Raw genomic sequence first — 19,706 nt, 5'->3', positions numbered from 1 at the left:
ATGTAGAATCTAATACCCCAGTAAGGACCCTGGAAAAGTATGCCAACACACTGCCAAGATATGCTAGAGAAGCATGGAAAAATCATAATCTGTATTAAGTAAGATAATAATGCCAGTTTCAGTGTGACACTATAGAATTAGGATTAAAGGTAAACAGAGGTGAGCATGTTGGCATGAATGTATTAGGAGTACATATGTTATGTAAAAGGTGGGAAAATCCCAAAAGGCCACATTTCACTACACAACCTGGAGGAGACATCACTTTCCAAATCAATGATGAGTTAGCACTGGGAAGGCCACCAGCATCACTCAGTTCAGTTGGTAGCTCTGCTCTCTAGGTCAGGGCTGACAAAAGACAATTCCATCGAAAGTATGGGCTTACAGATAGTGAGGAGGTGGATAGTATCCCCACAAAAGAGGCCTGGTAACAGCATTTAACTGTGGAAGCAATTACTGCAATAAGGGGCAAGGTCAAAAAGACAGCCAAGGATATTTGACCTACAAGGAATTATAGAGCTATAGGGGGTGGGTAATGGTGCATGTCATCCCTCAAGCAACAGGCGAGGACATCGCTCATCTGCCCATAGTGCTCAAGCAAGGATGTAAGAGAGCTAATCTTCCCTTCAAGAAGTGAACATGTGGACTATGAATAATAAATAAGAGGGTAAGGAAATTATTTGGGGTAGGAACCTAGTGTTCTCAAACCTTAGGTGCTGTGAAATAAGCCCTACTTCTACACAGGTGAGTCTCCTTCAGAATTTAATCTGAGTTTTCAGTGTTTGACATTTAAGCACCAGGTAATATTATAAAATTACACCATCGAAAATGATGTAAAGTTTATTATGGAGGATGACGGTAAATTTTGGATAAAAAATGAAGGAGTAAGTGTCAATTCCAAATTGAGGGCATCAGGAGACCTACCTAGTACTTCATTGATCTATAATCAGCAGATGAATCTTGTAAAGACGGTTCAGATAAATCAGGCGTCATTTCCAGAGCATCTCTATTCTTTAAGGAGATTAATACTTTTTGCAATCATCCAAAGATTCCACTTGGGGGAAATTTTATTAGGATGAGATTTTATTTTGCCTTTTTCTTTTCCAGGAGATGGGTAGTTATGCACTTAAACTCCAGGACAACAATCATTGAAAGCTAGAATGATAAAAGAAGTTTTGTTATAAGACAGATAATATTAGTAAGCAATTTATCTTTGTCTTTCATATCTGTCTCTTTAGAACTGAATGAAGCAAGCTTTTTTCTTCATTTATTCCTTCCGTGTAGAGGGTCTTGAAAGACCTAACACCCTGACAGCACTAATCTTCAACCAGGAGAAAATTGATGCAATCTTTGGGTTGAAACCCTTACCAGTGGCTGACAGCAAAATGAAGAGATGGTCTTAGTGTTGTAAAACAGTGGGATATAAAACACAGGGAAACACAGAAGAGACAGAGAAGGTGGTGCTAGAAAATAGGTTCCCTAACACCATTTAAGAGAGACTGACAAGTGTCAAAGGGAAATAAACAAAAAGCAATTTTGCACTATCATCTCTAGTACATGAATATATTTAATCATGTAATCTGATAATGGACTATTCCTATTTGACCTTGAAAAAGTTAAGGACATTACTAAAAGGATATAAATATAAATTTAATAATATTAGAACATTATAGGGGCACCTGGGTGGTTCAGTTTATTAAGTGTCTGCCTTCGGCTCAGGTCATGATCCTAGGGTCCTGGGATCAAGTCCCACATCGGGCTCCTTGCTCAGTGGGGAGCCTGCTTCTCCCTCTCCCTCTGCCTACCACTCCCCCTGCTTATGCTCTCTCTGTCTCTTTCTCTGTGTCAAATAAATTAAAAATATTTTAAAAATATTTTAATAAAATATTTTATTATTTTATTATTTATTATTTAATATTAATATTTTAATATTTTTATAAACTATTTTAATAAAATATTAATATTTTAATAAAAGCATTGTACAATAAGCTGCTGTCAAGGTAACCAATATTGGCTAGAATAGCAGGTAAGAAGGTGTTGGTCTGATCTGGATTGTTTTTTTCACTCAGAATGCTGTTTCTGCTTCTATTTGAGTGGCATACATATTGCAACATTGTCTGAATTACTTCTTGATAGCACACGTAGTTAGAGTAACATCTTAATCTCTTATAGTTACTCAATGTCTCAATAACAATATAATTTAAAATCTCCATGTATTTTATTTTTTCGTATTATTCTGGTTGTTTTTGTTACTACTGACTGAGACGCTGCAAAAATTCATTCACATGGTAAAAGGAAAGCATCACGATGCTTTTCTAATACGAGTGCTCTGACGTTCTCCATGCACCATGCTTGTGCCTATGTAAATACTTCCCAATATTTTATCTGAGACTTTGATAATATAACTTTAAAACCTGGGTTCCCCCAAAAGAAGAGGCTGAGACAAAGGTTTTATGGGAAGGGATCGAAGGGAACTGAAATGAAGGAGGCAAGGGTGAAAGAGAAACAGAAAAGGCCATTAGGAAGATGTGTAATTGATTTGGCCATTGCTGTCAGCAAGTGGTGATCCAATCATAGGTCAGCATAATTGGTTCCAGGCTCCATTTCACTCTTCCTATAACTCATTCTTCACACAAGTGGCTTCCTTTCTGGGCAGTGCTTAGTTGGCTAACTCCTGTACTTCTATATAGTCTCAGTGTATTAGTCTGAATGCCATTTCCCACAGAGGAGTTCTTGAACTTCCTTATAGTTCTTTCTACTCCCTATCGACACCTTCGTAGCAGCTCTTCTTTTTCTTTGTAGCAACTCTTCTTTTTCTTTGTAGCACTTATAACACTTGTAATTGCTTGGTAATTATTGGTTTCACATTAACCTTTCTTAATAGGTGGAAAGTTGCCAAGGCAGGCACCATGCTTGTTTCATGAGCTGCAATTAGCACAGTTTTCGGGTCCCTATCAGTCTTCAGTATAGTTTAGTGGGAATTTTTAAAGTGATAGAATGGATGAATGACAAAGTAGCATTTTATATCTTTTGTTTGTAAGTTGGGATAACATGCTTAAATACAAATGAATGAGACTGTAAAAGGTGAGGCTGTTAAATGTGGTTCTTGTAAGATACAGTCTTATTACCTTAGAGCCATACTAGGTGACCATCTATAAAAATAGTATCTATAATGAGATACTTTTATATCCCTCATCAAATTTCACATACATTTTCCATTGACTATTTTATTATGATATGTCTATGGCAGTATGTCTAATAAACTATAAAAAATGATTTCCACTGTGGTGCTAATCTCATTGAATATAAGATGTTCTGTTAACTGGTTTTAGTGATGTCTGCTCCCATGGCCTGATACATTTTTGTTTTTAAGTTCAAATTTCTATGGTAATATGTTCCTGCAAAGAAAGTTAGTAAACTTTTTTTCCCTTGTTTGTGTAAAAGCTGAAGTGTAGACATGGGCAAATATTCTGAAGGTGTTGAAGTCCTGCCAATATATTTATTAGGTTTGCTTTACCTGTTAATTCCATTAGCAATCAATGTGATTATACTGGCATCTCCTTAATTCCACCTATCAACAAGATATGATGTGTTTAATAAAAATGAATGCATTTCAAGACCTCCTTATTTAATAATGTAACATTTGTCATATATTTAACAAGACAAACAGTGGATGTCTTTTTAGTGAACAAAAATGAAGAAATAAATGTATATTTCTTATAATTGAAATTCAAACATGAATTGGATTAAATATCCAACAGAATTCTTTTAAATGTTTTAGATTAATTATAGAGAGACTTCCAATTTTGCTGCACATCAGGAATCTAGAGAGATTTCTTATATATTCTAATTTTCTGGACCTAATGCTAGAGTTCTGATTCAGTATGAATGGAATAGATCTTAAGATTCTATATTTTAAAACATTTTGAAAAAAGTTCTGATTATCAATCAGAGTTGTAGTCCTTGGTTTAATACTTACACATTCAATTTGGCCGTATAATATATTCATGCTAGCAATATTTTCATAAGAATACAAAGAAGAGAGATATGCCAGAATGGTTATTATGAATAATTATCATCACATAAACCCCTCAGTTGTTTTAGTGAAGGAGCGAATACTTTCCAGACCTGATTATCTCTATGGCCAAAAGTACTGGAAATATGGTGTCTAGTTACACGATTAGCTTTTTCTGAATTTACATAATAATTACTTTTCTAGGGCCTTTACTTCTATTTGAGGAGCAGTGAAAGATTATGTCATTTTCAAGTGTCAAATTTTAAATATAGGTTACATTCTTTATACTCAGTTAAATTATTTTAATAATATTTTTCCTAAAAATTCCACAATACTGGCACATTCTAAGAGCTGCCCACTCAGTAAGTGCATATTTTATTTCAGAAATACATATCGTGAAATTTTTAGAAAATAAATGTGCTAGAAATGATATGACTAACACATCATATTTATTTGCAATGTTATTGTATATTCTTTCTGGGGCTTTTCACCTGTGATTTTTAGGAAAACTTCCATTCTGTACCAAGTGCAACTAAATAATGAGGGAAATCTTGGAGAAAGTAGGAAAACAAATCCAGAGAGGTTTACTTTATAATGGCTTTCAATCTGTAATGCTTTTCATAATTTATGATTGTATCCAGTTATTCTCCAGTTAAATTAATATGCATTAATATGGTAGGGAAATTTTATTCCAGGACTATATAGAGAAACCTTGGTGCCTGTCAGTTTTGCTGGGTGCCTGTTACCATAAGCAAGGGATGGTGATGGATGGGCTCACAGGAACCACTAAACAAGAGCCCTAGGAGTCTTCTATTTCCCAAATCCTCCTTGACCGGAATCCTGCCTGACCTGTCCCCACCCTCCATTTTTCCTGTCTCGCCTGGTGCTCTAAGTTGCAGCCACACTGAACTCTCTTCAGCTTTTCCAGGGAGCCTGATCTCCTGCCACCAAGCCTTTGCACAAGCTGTTACCCCCACCTGGCTAATTCCTTTTCAGCCTTTGGGTCTCAATATAGAGGAATGGAGCTGGCTTTATGGGCAGGTGACCTGGACCTTAGAAGAGCCCTGCACTTGATTTAATACTGTCTTGAAATTCTAAAAAATTTTTGAAACAGGGCCCTGTATTTTCATTTTGTATGAGGCCGTGCAAAATATGTAGCCAGTCCTGGGGCACCTGGTGGTTCAGTCAGTTGGATGTCCGAGTCTAGATCTCAGCTCAGGTCTTGATCTCAGGGTCATGAGTTCAAGCCCTGCACTGGGTACTTCTCAGTTCCTCTGGGTGATTGTTAAGTGGAACTCACTTAAAAAAAAAAAAATATGTATCCAGTCCTCTAGAGGTGTTTTGTTCTGATAAAATATCCCAATTCCCAATTTCCTTTGATTGACTGTATTTGTAGTCTCTTCCTCTAAGCTTTAAGTTCCTTAAAAACAGGAACCATTTGGTAGGCTCTGACTTTCCCTTTCCTAACAGTCCTAAGTTCCCATTTGGGAATCCATTTTGTTCAGATGGAGCTGACATCTTTCTTGGGCCACAGCTGGAATCTGTGACTTAGGCTTATCCAATTAGGTTTGCAGATCCTTGCGACTCATGACTAGGCATGTGACCAACCTGGCCAGATCAGAGTGTACCTCTGGGCGTTTGCTAGAACTGCTGTGACGAAGATGCTCCCTCTTTCCTCCGGACGTTAGCAAGCAGCCTGTAGCTTAGAGCTACTGTCAGTTGTCCTGGAACCATAAGAGGATCCAGGCTTAGGATGAGACTGACACCATGGAAGGAAGAGAGAAGAAACAGAAAAGATATATGTGCTGGATCAAACGTCACCCTAAGTTTTCCTATGATTTTTTAGTTATGTGAGCCTATAAATTACCACTGTTGCCCAAGCCACTTTGAGTCAGATTTTCTTTTTTACATCCAAATTCTTCCTATCTGATGTTGTATTTATCTTGCTTATTATAGTCTTCTTGGTACCTACCATAACCCAGCATAAAATAGATCCTCAATAAATATTTAATGGAATAAATATATATATATTATATATTTATATATAAATATATATTTATATATATTTGTATATTGTATATATATTTATATATGTGTATATATATAAATATATACACATATATATAATTTATATCTATATGCAAGGGATGTGAAAACAGACTTACTGCATTTCCTGATCTGAACACAGAAACACATATTCCTACAAGGCTGGTCTGGCATTAGAAGTAGACAAATTATGTGGTGTTTATGTGGTATGATTTCTGGAGAAGCCAGAAAACATATTTTCCTTTTTCTTCGTCTTGCCTTTCCAGAGTTAACATAGTTGTTGAGTATACAGATGCTGAAGAAAGTGGGTTCAAATTGTAACTCAGCCATTAACTAGATATGGAAAGACTCTTCAACAAATTATTTAATCTCTCTGTGCCTTTGTTTACTCATATGTTAATCACATCTTGAAAATGTGAATACCAATAGTACCTACCTCACAGAAGTATTATGAGGTTGACAGGGATTAACACAATTAATACATGTAAAGTATTTAGAATAATGCAGGTCACATGAAGAGCTCAAGAAGAGTCAGTTGTTTTCTCTCCTAAACCTTTGTTACTTATTGACTAATCCTTGTTTTAAATTTCCCATCTATTTAAACACAAACGCACCAATGTATGATTTTGTTAGCCCAAATTTATCAGTCATTTACACCTTAATGCAAATACAGAAAGCTTCCTGGGAGTAGTTTGTTGAGAAGGGGTGAAAATAGAGAAAGAAAACACTAGGCAACCCCTTGAGAGATCAATTCATGAACAAGCAACACTGAGATCACAGATGTCAAAGGAAACTGGGAGCGCACATAACATGTTTGCACTGGGCCAACATATTATAAGAAGTAACAATATAGACCCATGGCCACTTCAATTATGTATCAGTGGCAAGAAAGAACAGTGCTGGTTTTCCTAGTCTCTTGAGCACTGGATAGCTTTCTCCAAGGTGTCAGTTTCTACAATTCCACGTGCTGAGAAAACTTAGTTATAGCTATACTGAAAGAGGAAAGACCCAGCACAGACTATTGCTTTCTCTCTTGTTGAGGTAGTGGCCTAAAAGCATATTTGATTTTAGGGACCTCGTGGTTCCCCACTAACTCTCCCTGAAAATTCAGGTCTTAGAGTAAAACAAAATTAGTAGATACATAAGATTTAATCAAGTTTTTTTTGTTTGTTTGTTTTTGTTTTGATGTACAGAATTTGCCCTGGCACAACTATTCTTATATTTTCACAAATTAAGTGGTAACTCATAAAGATTTAGTCAAAGTCCAAGAGATTCAAACTAATATGTGGCAATATTGGGAATATTTTATTTCTTGATAAAGTTGTCATTTATTTACTTAATTGATTTCAGGAAGTCCACATTTTTATAAAGACAATGCTCAGGATTTGACAGTTTTCCTATCAAGCTTTTTTTTTTTTTTTCTTATCTATAGATGGTTTAGCAGTTGGCTTATTTTAAAATCCACAACGCTACCAGTTACTTGAAAATACAAACTTACCCATGGTTTTCATCTGGTTTGAATACTAATATTATTTTGTGAAGTTTGGAAGTAAGACAATAACCCCTTTTACTTTCTTTCTCTAATTTTCAATACAATGGAGGAATAAACAAGTATCACACAGGTAGATATTAAATATTCACCTTATAACTAAAAAAGAAAAAAAAAGAAAACTGGCCTGGAGAACATGTCTTTAATTTGTGGTCAAATGGACTTTTCTTCCAAATTAAATTTCCTGCTCTTTGTTGTGAGGTCGTTCTCCATGGCTTTTATTTTTCCACATCTTTTGAGCAAGAGGTTTTAGCAGATTTGTTTACTTCATTCTGGACTATTTTTTTTTCAATTATGTTAATATAGCAAATGGCTTTGGAAGGTAGATAGTGTCTCACTTCTGGTTAGATGGAAACTTTGTTTCCTGGCTGAGATAATAAAGACAATATCCCCTGTGGGGCAAAGGTTGGTCAGATGCTAGAACTCCCTTATCGATTTGGAGGTTTACTTAGCTGTAACAGAAACCCATTATGTGTGCAGCAACTACTTGGGCTGCTCTTTCCCACTTCCTTGGGACTTAGGGGTATGAGAGGAAGTAGAATTGATGTGAACATGAAGTTGATACCACCTGCTAAGCTATCAGTGATTTTGCATCTTCTGTCAGGATCTATGAAACTATGGCAGATAACTTGTTAGATTGCACAGTTCCTGATTTGGTCGTTTCTAAAAAAAGAAAAGAAAAAGAAAAAAAGGTCTGCATACATGCAGGATTCTTTTCCTGGCATTTGGATGAAATTTTCCTTCAGAGTTTCTCTCTGAATCTTTGGTTTTTTGCTTTGAAGAGTACCAAGGCAGAAAACACCCATCGGGTAACTGTGAGAGAAAAATGAGGGAATAAAATGCATAAAAAATTATATTTGAAGATATGATAGTATACTTTTTTTTATATAAAGTGTGGCTTATACTTTTTTTTTTTTTTTTTTTGTACAAAATCATATAGCTGTATGTCTTCCTACTTAGATCCCCTCTGGGTGGAAGAGCACATCTCTATTGGACAAAAATCTCATACATCCTTTCAGATTCTTCTACTACCTTCCTTGTTCTTTCTCTGATGACACCAGTCCCTTGTTGAATGTTGTAGAAATTGTACATTTCCAATGCCAGTTTTTTTTTAAGATTTTATTTATTTATTCGAGAGAGAGCACAAGCAGTGGGAGGGGTAGAGGGAAAGGGAGAAGCCAGCTCCCCTCTGAGCAGGGAGCCAGATGTGGGACTCGATCCCAGGCCCCTGAGATCATGACCAAAGGCAGATGCTTAACCGACTAAGCCACCCAGATTTGTTTAAAATGTCAAATTGGAGATTGTGGAATCTGGCTTCTGGAATGGTTAGCAAGATGAAGTGAGTGAAATTTATGGGGTGAATCTTGACCAAAGAGAAATGTAACACATAAGAGTAAAAAGGCATGTCTTCTTTCTTTTTCTCCTTTCAAAGTATAAATCTGTTTGCAGCCCTTCCAACAAAGTCCCTTGGACTGAATGCATGCAAGTGCTGAGTCACCGATGGTATAGTGATAATGCAGTTTGTACAGCTGTAATCCACTGATGGTATTTTGATAAAGAAACTTATAAAGCAGTAACCAGTGTAGTAACACATCACTTTTCTTTGTACTTTTCCTGGACTCATTTCCTTTCCCCCTTATCTTCACTGCCTTGGTCTTGTAATTCCCAAATAAAGAATTAACATTCCAATCCATTCTTAGGCACATTTTTCTAAAGAACTCTAAGACACCAAATGTGTTCTCCAACCTAAGTGAAACTACAAGCACATTTAGGCTCTTGGAAAGCAAGATCCAAAAATATGAACATCAGAGAGAGACCAGAGTTTCTTCTCATGCCTAAGTGCATTAATACCCACTATCTATGTTCTGGTTTCACATCGAAGGACCTTTCAGGGAAGGCAAAACCAAACCTTTCCCCCAGAAAAGTATAGTATTCTTCAATGATATCTTGCCACAGCAAGATATTGTTACGGAAAATTTCAAAATAAGAAAGTATATGCAAAAAAATATACGTATGGAGTAGCCATAATTGTGAGGAAAGATTTTTTAGGAGAGAGAAGAGTTTGTGTCAGAAATGGACTTGGCTTGCTCCTTAGTTTCTCTGCAGTTTGGGGTGTTTATTTTCAGCATTCATCTAGGAACATATATTTCAAACAAATATATTGGTATACTTTGGGAGAAAATTGGCAAGATAGAGGAGGTTTTTCCAAAAATAATAACAACCCAATATGCTATACTTTTCTATTGCATTGCAATGGATGCGACCAGGAAAAAAAATTATTTGCTTGTCTGTAATCTCATGCTAGGTAACTTTAGGTAAATTAACATGAAACTTTTATGATGCTGCCTTGACAATGGTATAAATATGTTTAATGGCGGCAACAGCCAAGGTCAACAGATCAAAACTACATAGTTCACTGATTTTACTATAAAACAGATGCAAAGGTTTCCACTGGCTTCAGAACAGAGATTAAATTCCTTAATCTAGTATTACAAGTCTCTTTAGGATCTAATGGCTCCCCATGTCTCCAGCACCATCTCATACCACACTCCTTACTCCTACCAAGTTCTTCTCTCTCCACCACAGCCCAGCCAAGTTCACTGTTCTCCAATTTCTTTTCCTGGGGTGAATTTTCTTGTCTTTATTTCCAACTAACTCTTGCATATCCTTTAAGTTTCAGCTTAAAGAGAACTACCTACAGATAACCTTTGCTGTCTCCTCTGCCTTTCTAGCTTAGGTCCACCAGCTGGATTCTTAGAGTACTCTGAGCTTCTTCTACTCGAGATTGTATGCTAGTTTATAGTTAGCGCTAGTGCTAAGTACGGAAATTATGAACATAATATGTTTAGAGACTGTCATTTCCCAAATTACCTATTTCAGCAAGATGAGTTCTGAGTCTTTTGTGATACAGATGAACAAAGGCAGTTCCCAGTGGTATCTAAGGGGGTGGTGGTAGCCTGGAAATGGGGGAAAGATTGTAGATTCAGCTTCTCCTTACTGTCCATTATCACCATGCTTCCAAATTAATGTGATTGCCATCCTGACATCCTCATTTAGTAGAAATTCTGGGTTCAATATTGGCTGAAGAGATTTGAACACATAAGAAAGGAAAATTAAATATTCAAGTCATTCAGCAATAAGAAAAGTTCAAGTCAGTTTACAACACAGATAAAAGGAAAAAAAGATTCAATTAGAGAAAATATTTTCAACACTTGGGTTTCAGGAAAATTATGTGTGGAGGTCCTAATGAAAATATGTTCAGAGACAGTGGGATTGTAGAGAATTAGAGTGAAAAATTTATAAATGTTGCTAAGAGTTATGAATTGTAATCCCTTTGTGTCTTTCAAAAGTCTTTATTAGAGAAAAAATTTCTGATTTTTTCTTTTTTTTCCCAAAAGTAAAACAAACTACATGCAGCTAATGAAATAAAAGAGAAAAGAGGTACACTTGGGTGGCTCAGTCGGTTAAGGGTTTGCTTTCTGCCCAAGTCCTAATATTGGAGTTTTGGGATCAAGCCTTGCAAAAGCTACCTGCTCAGTGGGGAGTCTGCATCTCCTGCTCCCTCTCCCTCTGCCCCTTCCCCTCTGCTGTACTTGCTCTATTTCTCTCTCTCTCTCTCTCTCACTTTCCCTCTCAAATAAATAAATAAAGTCTTTAAAAAAATAAAAAAGAAAAGAAAAGAAACATATAGAGGGCTGAAGATGAAAATCAATAATTCCTGACTTTATCTTTTCCACCAAAAATCTAACTGATTTCATTTTATTTCTTTTGCTGGTTATATTCAAACATCTAAAAAATAGGCAAATTCAGCTGATTTAGAATTATCTTTCTTGTAGTCTATTTAGATAATCCACAGGCTTTTTCCTCTGCAAATTGAGGATTTTATTAAAAATTCACAGATTATTGTGACTTTTCCTTTTTTTTTTTTTTCTCAGAGTAGCTATAGGGGACATATTTTCCTCACTAGAATCATATCCTTGGCTGCTATTTGTGAAGATTATTGTATGAGATGTACTTCTTTCACTGTCACCTGTTTCTATATACACACACTTTTTTTTTTTTATTTTCTTGGGTGGAAGAGGGAGAATCCGAGATCCATCTTCACTCTCTTGTTGCTACTTAAAAATTATATTTAATATCAGAGAAAAGGAAATCTTAAATTAAGGATTATATAATAGAGCTGATGGACTGCACTCTTAAAAAAATGACAATGTCAGGAAAATCAAGCAGAGCTGAAGAACTGTACTGCATTAATGGAGAATAAAGAGATGTAACAACTTAGGCAATATGTGCTTCTTGTGAATCTAGATTTTAGAAAATAAAACTATAAAGAAAATTACTTGAGCAATTACAGAAATTTTAATTTGGGATTGTGTGAATATTAGGTATTAGTATTATATTAGTGTTAAATTTCCTGAAGTGATGCATATAATTTTGTTATGTAGAACACCTTACTTCTTAGGAGATGCATGCTGAAATATTTAGTGGTGAAGTGTCATGAGGAATGTTAGTAAGTATTTTTGAGAAGGCATGATACAGTCATTTATTGTTTAACTCTGATGTGATAAGAACCACGGAGTTCAGAGAAAAAAAAACCCTCACAAATAACAATTAAACCCACTTTGGTTCAAATTCCGTATCTAGCACTTTGTGCTCTGAAGGGTGTCACAAATTTTCTGAGACAACTGCCTTAGTTGGGAAGTGAGAATAATACCTAACTCTCAAGTGGTTATAAGATTAAGTGAAAACTGTATGTGAAATGACTTTGCAAAAGTCATTTGGGCTAGTTCTTCATCGTGCTTTTTTCCCTTTGCTTCCTTATTATCATCATTGTCATTACCCTTGACAATTTGCTCCCATTAAGCTTAGCTAAGACGAAGTTAGTCATAGATCCAGGGTGAAAGAACTGGTATGAATAAATGCAAGAAGTGTTTGTGTGCCCTTCTGACTGTTAGAATGCAGAAATAATAAATAAGTTAATCACACCACTGCAGTTTGTGAATCACACTCAGTCATTTGTTATATCCTGTTTTTTGCTCTAGTGTTGATTAATGACTCCGTAAGTGTCTGGTGAATGATAACTAAGATCATAACTGAAGCATGATGGCTGTTCCTGACATTTAATGAGAGTAGCAAACAATGACAATTATTTACAACTCTAAGACAAGAGATTATCTTAATGATAAAGGAAACAATCCATACATTAAAAATAAAAGGCAAAGAAGAATTAAAAAAAGTAACTTTCCAAGATCACTTCCAAAGCTCTTTTCGAAAGTTTGTAAAGGTCAGCGCAGTCTGTATAAAAAAACAAGCACTGGCTACATAAATTTAAAATGTAATCTGATGAAGACCAACATGATATTTTCAAAGGAAACCAGGGGACTGTAGTTTGTTATTGGCTAGAATGGCAGATTGACTGAAAACTGAGCAATGGATAATTTGGCTCTACAATGTCAACTGCAAGTCAAATGTGACCCTATAATACTGTTCGTAGACGAGTCATTTTTATAACTTTTGCAAGTGATCTGATTGACAGAGTGGAGAGTAATTCTGTGAAACTCAGATGATGAAGATTTATGAGAGATCATGCATCCCAGAGAGAAAATTATTAAAATGATCCAAAACTAAATGAAAGACTAGGGAGCAAGGCCCTCTATCATCTGGTTTCCTCTCCCTTCCCTAAAGCCTTGGGTTCGGGGGAGGAGCAGGGAACACTCAGGCAGAAGTACATGCTTTAAGAGCACTAGTGTGGCACTACCGATCTCTTGGTAATTTAAAGATTATTTCCTCCCCACCATTGAAGACCTAGATATTTCCTTCTAACACTTTTAGTTCAGCAACATTTATGCCAGGCAATAAACAGGGCAATATAGATACAAATTAAATAAAACACAATTACTATTATATTAGGGTAAGAAAGACAAATGTGTAACAGATCAATGCAAGGCAGTGGGATACATACACTATGGTTCTGGAAAGCACTTAAAATTTAGAAGGTAAGGAATTAACTCTTTTATCAGGTAGAGCCAGAGGTAAGGGAAGGAATCATTAAGAGGTAATTCAGTATTTTTAGGAGAATAAAATGTTTATCCCACTGACTTGGTGAAGGTGATGGTACTTTCTAGGCAAAGGAACTAAATGGACCTGAATGAAGAATTGCCTACATCGTGTCCAAATCAAGAACACAGGGTGGCTCTTGGTAAATGTATCTAAAGGAAAGAAGCAAGAAGTGAGGCTGCAGAGGGATTCTGGAGGCAGATAAGAATAACTCATTGAGGTAGGAATGGAACATGATATATAAATAGGTAATGTCATATTCAATATTAAAAACAAAAACATACAAAGTTGTGAAAGTTGATTATTGTCTTGTATAATATGTTATTTGAAATTATCTGAATATCAGCCAATGAGGATTTTCCTCAGATTTTTTATAGACTAATCTAATACTACGTCTTTTTTTTTTTTAAGCTCCTCTATATCTGTCCATAACTATATTTGGTCCTTCTATTACTTTTATTACTTTTAATAATCTCCAAAACATTGACTGCATTACGGATACTCCAGAAACAAAAAGGAGAAGAAAGTCTATAAATACAAGTAATCAACTGACATGTTTGGTCAAATGACTTTTGTGTGTAATTTATGCCCAAATAATGTTTTGGACTTTAAGAGAAATGTAAAGTGCTGAATTTGTCACAGAATGGTATTTATCGAGTAGCATAGTCATGTAGAAGTCTGTGTAATCGATGTAGCTTTCTAAAGAACTTATTTTTTAATGTTTATACAGTGGCTAATATACCAACAAATTCTAACAGTAAAGACTCACTTTTTTTTTTTTTTCTGGAACTAGACTGATTCTGTAGGGAATTGGAAGCTATTTTCTGGGAGAAGTCATAGCACAGAATTAATAGCAGTCTCTGCTATCTTTCTTGAGCGGAAAAAAAATGAGACTGAAAGTTGAATGAAGTGCATGGTCAAATGCTTGACGATAGCCTGAGACATGTTTTTTATGACAAAGAATTTTCAGATTAAAGCATTATTTAAAAAAAATCGTTCCACAAATATGACACTTCCTGTGAATTTACTCTTGTGAAATTTCTATTTATTGCCATGGTCTAGTAATTTTAAGAGATTTGTACATGCAAGAGAAAGTAATCATGAAGAGTACTTTCTAAAAGCAAAATTTTAAAGTAGCAATAAATGAAAACTTCATACATTTGGATTATACTAATACACATTTTATATTGAGAAAAAGTGATTTTTACAGTTACATATATAAATGTGCATCAAAAGCACACAATCTTTACCTTTATAAAATTATTTTAGATACCTCCTGGATGTTGAATGATGTTTATAAACACATAAAAGCACAAATAAGTAACAATAAATTATTTAAAAATCCCTATATTCAGTCATTGATTCTTCTTTTGATTACTCAAGATTGACTTCAAAAGAATTTGTGCTTTAGACTGCCTCTGAAGAGTTTAGCAAAAATATTATAAACATGGTCACACGGACTAGAGTATAACAGATTGTATAGAATTTCCATGTATCACCATCTCTTTAGTTCTATTTTCTTCCAATTCTTCTAGGATTGTGTTTCTTAAACATGTGACTTTATAGAATTTAAGTTATTCATCTTTAAGTTATAACTGGATGAAAAACACAAAGTGATTCAAAATTGTTAAGAATTCTCTAAAATACATCTTTCTACACTTAGCTGGGTTTATGTCCCAATATCCCCATTGCAAGTGGAAAATATCATTAAGCTGAAAATGCATTTAATACACCTGATCTATTGAACGTCATAGCTTAGCCTCATCTGACTTAAATTTGCTTAGAACACTAACATTAGCCTATGATTAGGGAAAATCATCTCACACAAAGCCCACTAGATAATAAAGTGTTGAGTATCTCGTGTAATTCATTAAATACTGTACTGAAAATGAAAAACAGAATGGTTGTATGGGTACAGAATGGTTGTAAGTGTGTGGGTTGTTTACCCTTGTGATTGTGTGGGTGACTTGGAGCTGAAGCTTGCTGCCACAGCCCAGCATCATGAGAGAGTATTGTACCCATGGTGCTAGCCTGGGAAAAGATCCAAGTTCAAAAATCAAGTATAGTTCCTACTGAATTTACATCATTTTCACACCATCATAAAGTCAAAAAAATTGTAAGTCACATCATCATAAGTTGGGACATTTGTACTATGAAATATTTATTAAGATAAAATTTTAATTACATGTGCTTCTAATTATGAAAATGAAATAGGTTAGTACAACAAGTAATTGTCTTGGTTTTGACACGTTCGGTACCTTACTTTAAACTCATCCAACTCATGGTATTTATAAATGGCAATTAAGGAAATATATATTATTTAAAATGATAGACTAGAAAGAGGCTCTTTTGCCATATTTCTCTAAATTAAGCAAAGCTCATTTGAATAACATTTTAAAAAATATATGCTAAATAATTTGTAACTGAAATAATTACATTAAGTTTACCATCTATATTCTCTGGACCTTCCATGTAGGGCTCAACAATGAGGTCTGAGTATTAGTAAAAAGACATGGGGGTGCCCAGGTGGTGCAGTCAGTTGAGCATCTGACTCTTGGTTTCAGCTCAGGTCAGAATCTCAGGGTCCTGAGATGTAGCCCCAGGTGGGGCTCTGTGATCGGTAGGGAGTCTGCTTGAGGATTTTCTCTCTCTCCCTCTGCCTGCCCCCGCCCTCTCCCATGCTCTCTCTCTCTCAATCCCAATCTCTCAAATAAATAAATAAATCTTTAAAAAGGGAAATGGATTTGATGAGATTGATTAGAACTTATAAATTATTTGAGATAAATAATATTGAATAATAAAAGTCACCATTAATCGCATTAAGCTATCAGTCTTCACGATAATACGTTTAGTGTGTCTGATATCTAATAATCCTGTCAGCTAGTATTATAAATCATTTAGGATCAAATGTTCAGGTAAGAGTGAAATGTAAAATTAAATGCACATTTTAACCGCTACTACTTATTTCAAATTTCTTGATCATTTTTGTAAAGGGATTTTTAATCTGCTATAAGATATTCATTGTCCTCTTTTGACTCCTGAAAAGTTATAGTTTCAGAAAGAATTACTTTACAGTTCAGGGTGTTTTTAACACTCCAGTGAAAGCACAAGGCTGTAGATAATCCAAAGACATTTAGCCATCTGGCATGGAAAGATAACTCTATTTCCTTTAGGTAATTGCCTTGAAACCAAATCTAACTTAATGCTTCTTAACTTTTATAAGTACGCTAACAACTTAGGGATCATTTTACCAAATTGATGGTGAGTGTGGGTTGCAATGGAAAGTTTTGAGGGACTGATTTCCATAATACATCATGCAATCCGAAGAATGGAGCTGGTATTTTTAAATTGTTTAATGAAGGAGTTAGAGTAGACATTGCTAACTAAAGAAGTCTGAGAAGAACCTGCTTAGTGTTATTTGAGACCAATGGGTAAGGAAAACCTAACATAATTTTCACTCCCTTCTATCTGGATGGGAACATGAATGTTCAAAAATATAGTCCCTCCTATTTCCTCAGGGTACTTGATTTATAAAGTCATTATTCTTCTGGTGTCTTCTGCCTCTCCTTTACCACCATTTTTCTCTTCAGCATATAAATATGACTCAGTCTTTCTGATCTTTACTCCACAACTTGCACTATGATTGTCCCTTTATTTTTGTCCCATTTTTTTCCTCCATTGAAAATTAAGCTGCTAGAAAAGTTAGTGTAGGTTCAATTCCTCCATATTCTTAGCTTTGATTCATTCTTAAAACCACTGATTTCTTATTTTGACTGCTATTATTTCAGAAAACTCTTTTTTTCCCACCAATTAGCTACTAGTTCTATAAAACATACATGCATACACACACACACACACACACACTTTTCCTGGAGCTATAAAGTCTTTGTTGATCAGGCCTGTCTATCTTTCTAGCCTTATTCTCCTTGTGCTCATTATCCATATGTCTTCCATTGCCCACTCCTTTCCATTCCTCTAACATATCATAGCTCCTATTCATATATTTTAACATGTTATTTTTCCTTTGACTAAATATACTACTCCCCTTTTCTCATGCAGCTAATTTCTACATTTCCTTCAAAACCTCTTCTCATTTAAAAGTCTTTTCTTAATGTCTAATCAGATTTAGATGGCACCTTCATGGTCCTATATTCTTGTATACACAGATATATCATAGAATTCAACAACAGTATCTTAGCTGTTTATTTACTTTTTTATTTAAATAAGTTCAGGCATCACATTTTATTTGACTTTGTGTTTTCATACCCTAGCCCAGACCTTGGAATATAGTAGGTGTTAAATAAATGGGACTTCTATCCCTATGTCTAAAGAATAGTTTGGTGGTGAATAGAAAGTTTTCTTGCTTAGGAATCTGAAAAGTTCAAAGTGTTATTTATGGTAAAGGAAAAATATTTGGAAAAAATATAATGAATTTGGTTTGAGCTATGCTGAGGTGCCTAGGGATGTCCAGTTCTGTATTCAGCAGGTGGGTTACCCAGAGAAATTATGTCCAAGGAGAAGTAAGGATGATGGAGGATGGCGCCACAGAAAAAATATGATACAATCTTGAGAAGAAAAAGGTCTAAAGTGGTGAAAAGAAAACCTAGAACATCTAGTATCACAGAAATCAAGCAGACAAAGGTAGATTCAGGGGAAAAAATGGGAGTTACCTGAAAAGATAGTAGTAGAATAATGGGCTTAAAAACTCCCCCAGATTTCTCTCCTGTGGCCTTTCTAAAACTGGCTGAAATGAGAAAAAGAGACAAATTTTATAGTAGTTTACTAGACCTGAAGCCTCACTCTGAGACTATTTAAACATATATCTGTGTGCATTAATAATGGAGTGGAGGGTGGAAAGGCTGACAAGCTGAATTCAGCCTCACTACGCACTCATCAGTTAGACAATGAGTTTTACAGACTGTGCTCTTGGGTACTCCCTATGTTCCAGGCACCGCACGGAGAGCAGGGAATATAGAGCTTAATGTAAAAGACATGATCTCTGCTGTTAAGTTATTGGGGAGGAAGCTTGAGAAAGCAGATACAGAAAGAGATTTACAGCACTCCTGGAACCATGTTAATTTTTTGAGTTAACAAAATTGATAATAGTCCTTACCTTACAAGACAGCTTTACTAAACTTTTTTTTTTTTACAGAGATGGATAAAGATATATCTGAGAAGGAACTTAACATTATGATGAAATGAATCTGATCCAGCATATTTTCCTCTCATCAAGACTAGAAGGAAGTGCTGACCTCAGAATTCATCCCAACCCACCAACTCAATGCTACAGAAGGGGTTTGGAGTAAAATGGCAGACTGTATGTGGGTTGATACCACCAGAAAGCTGTAACACTTGGGGCCAGGCAATTTTGCCCATTATGGGACTCACACAGTTCACATAACATAGAAGGAAACTCAACTCATGGAAACATCTTTGCCTCATGGAATCAACAGATCTTTACCATGCGGTCCAACTGAGTACACTACATTTAGCAAAACCCCCCCACTACAGCGATGGGTTTCTAGATCTAGAATGCTGGAGGTGACAACAGTAAAAGTTATGTTGGCAGCAGGTCTCTAGAATTTTTCTTGGCAGTGTAGTGATTAAGGCAACTGAGATTAACAATGTATGTCATGAGCGTGTATGTATGTTTGTGTTGGGGGGTGGGAGTGTATCAGGGACCAATCAATTAATTATGGAGCTTGCTTAAAGAGCTCAGTATGTATAAAACAAGAGTGTAGGAATCATACCTTCTAAAGATTAAATGAAAGCAATAAATAAAATCTGTGTAGTTACAAAATACAAATATACTCTTATTTTACATTTGAGAAAGGGCAAGTACATATATAGCATCAATGAGCAACACCTGTTTTGGTTAGTAATTAACCTGTTGCAAAAAACTTATTGCTTGAATAGAGTCCTGAGTAAAAATGAAAACATGAAGCAATTTAAAGCAAACAGTACTATAGACTATATGAGAGAAAATGAGTTTCAGTTCTCAAGTAATCAGTGGGTACTGAGTTAGGATAAAGTTGAATAAAT

The 19,706-nt window shown here is 35.3% G+C and overlaps 1 long non-coding RNA gene across 1 annotated transcript in view; it reads left to right on the top strand.

Annotated features, from left to right (window-relative positions):
* LOC113925821 overlaps positions 1-19,199 on the top strand; it is a 31,123-nt gene extending 11,924 nt beyond the window's left edge. The window contains exon 3 of the long non-coding RNA XR_003521065.1: positions 18,817-19,199. This is a non-coding gene — a long non-coding RNA (uncharacterized LOC113925821). The remainder of the gene's footprint in view (positions 1-18,816) is intronic.
* Positions 19,200-19,706: the final 507 nt, after the last annotated feature.

Source organism: Zalophus californianus, chromosome 2 (assembly GCF_009762305.2).
Source record: "Zalophus californianus isolate mZalCal1 chromosome 2, mZalCal1.pri.v2, whole genome shotgun sequence".
Classification (NCBI taxonomy): Eukaryota; Metazoa; Chordata; class Mammalia; order Carnivora; family Otariidae; genus Zalophus; species Zalophus californianus.
Note: the sequence above shows the minus strand (reverse complement) of the source record. Positions and strands in the feature narration are given on the sequence as shown.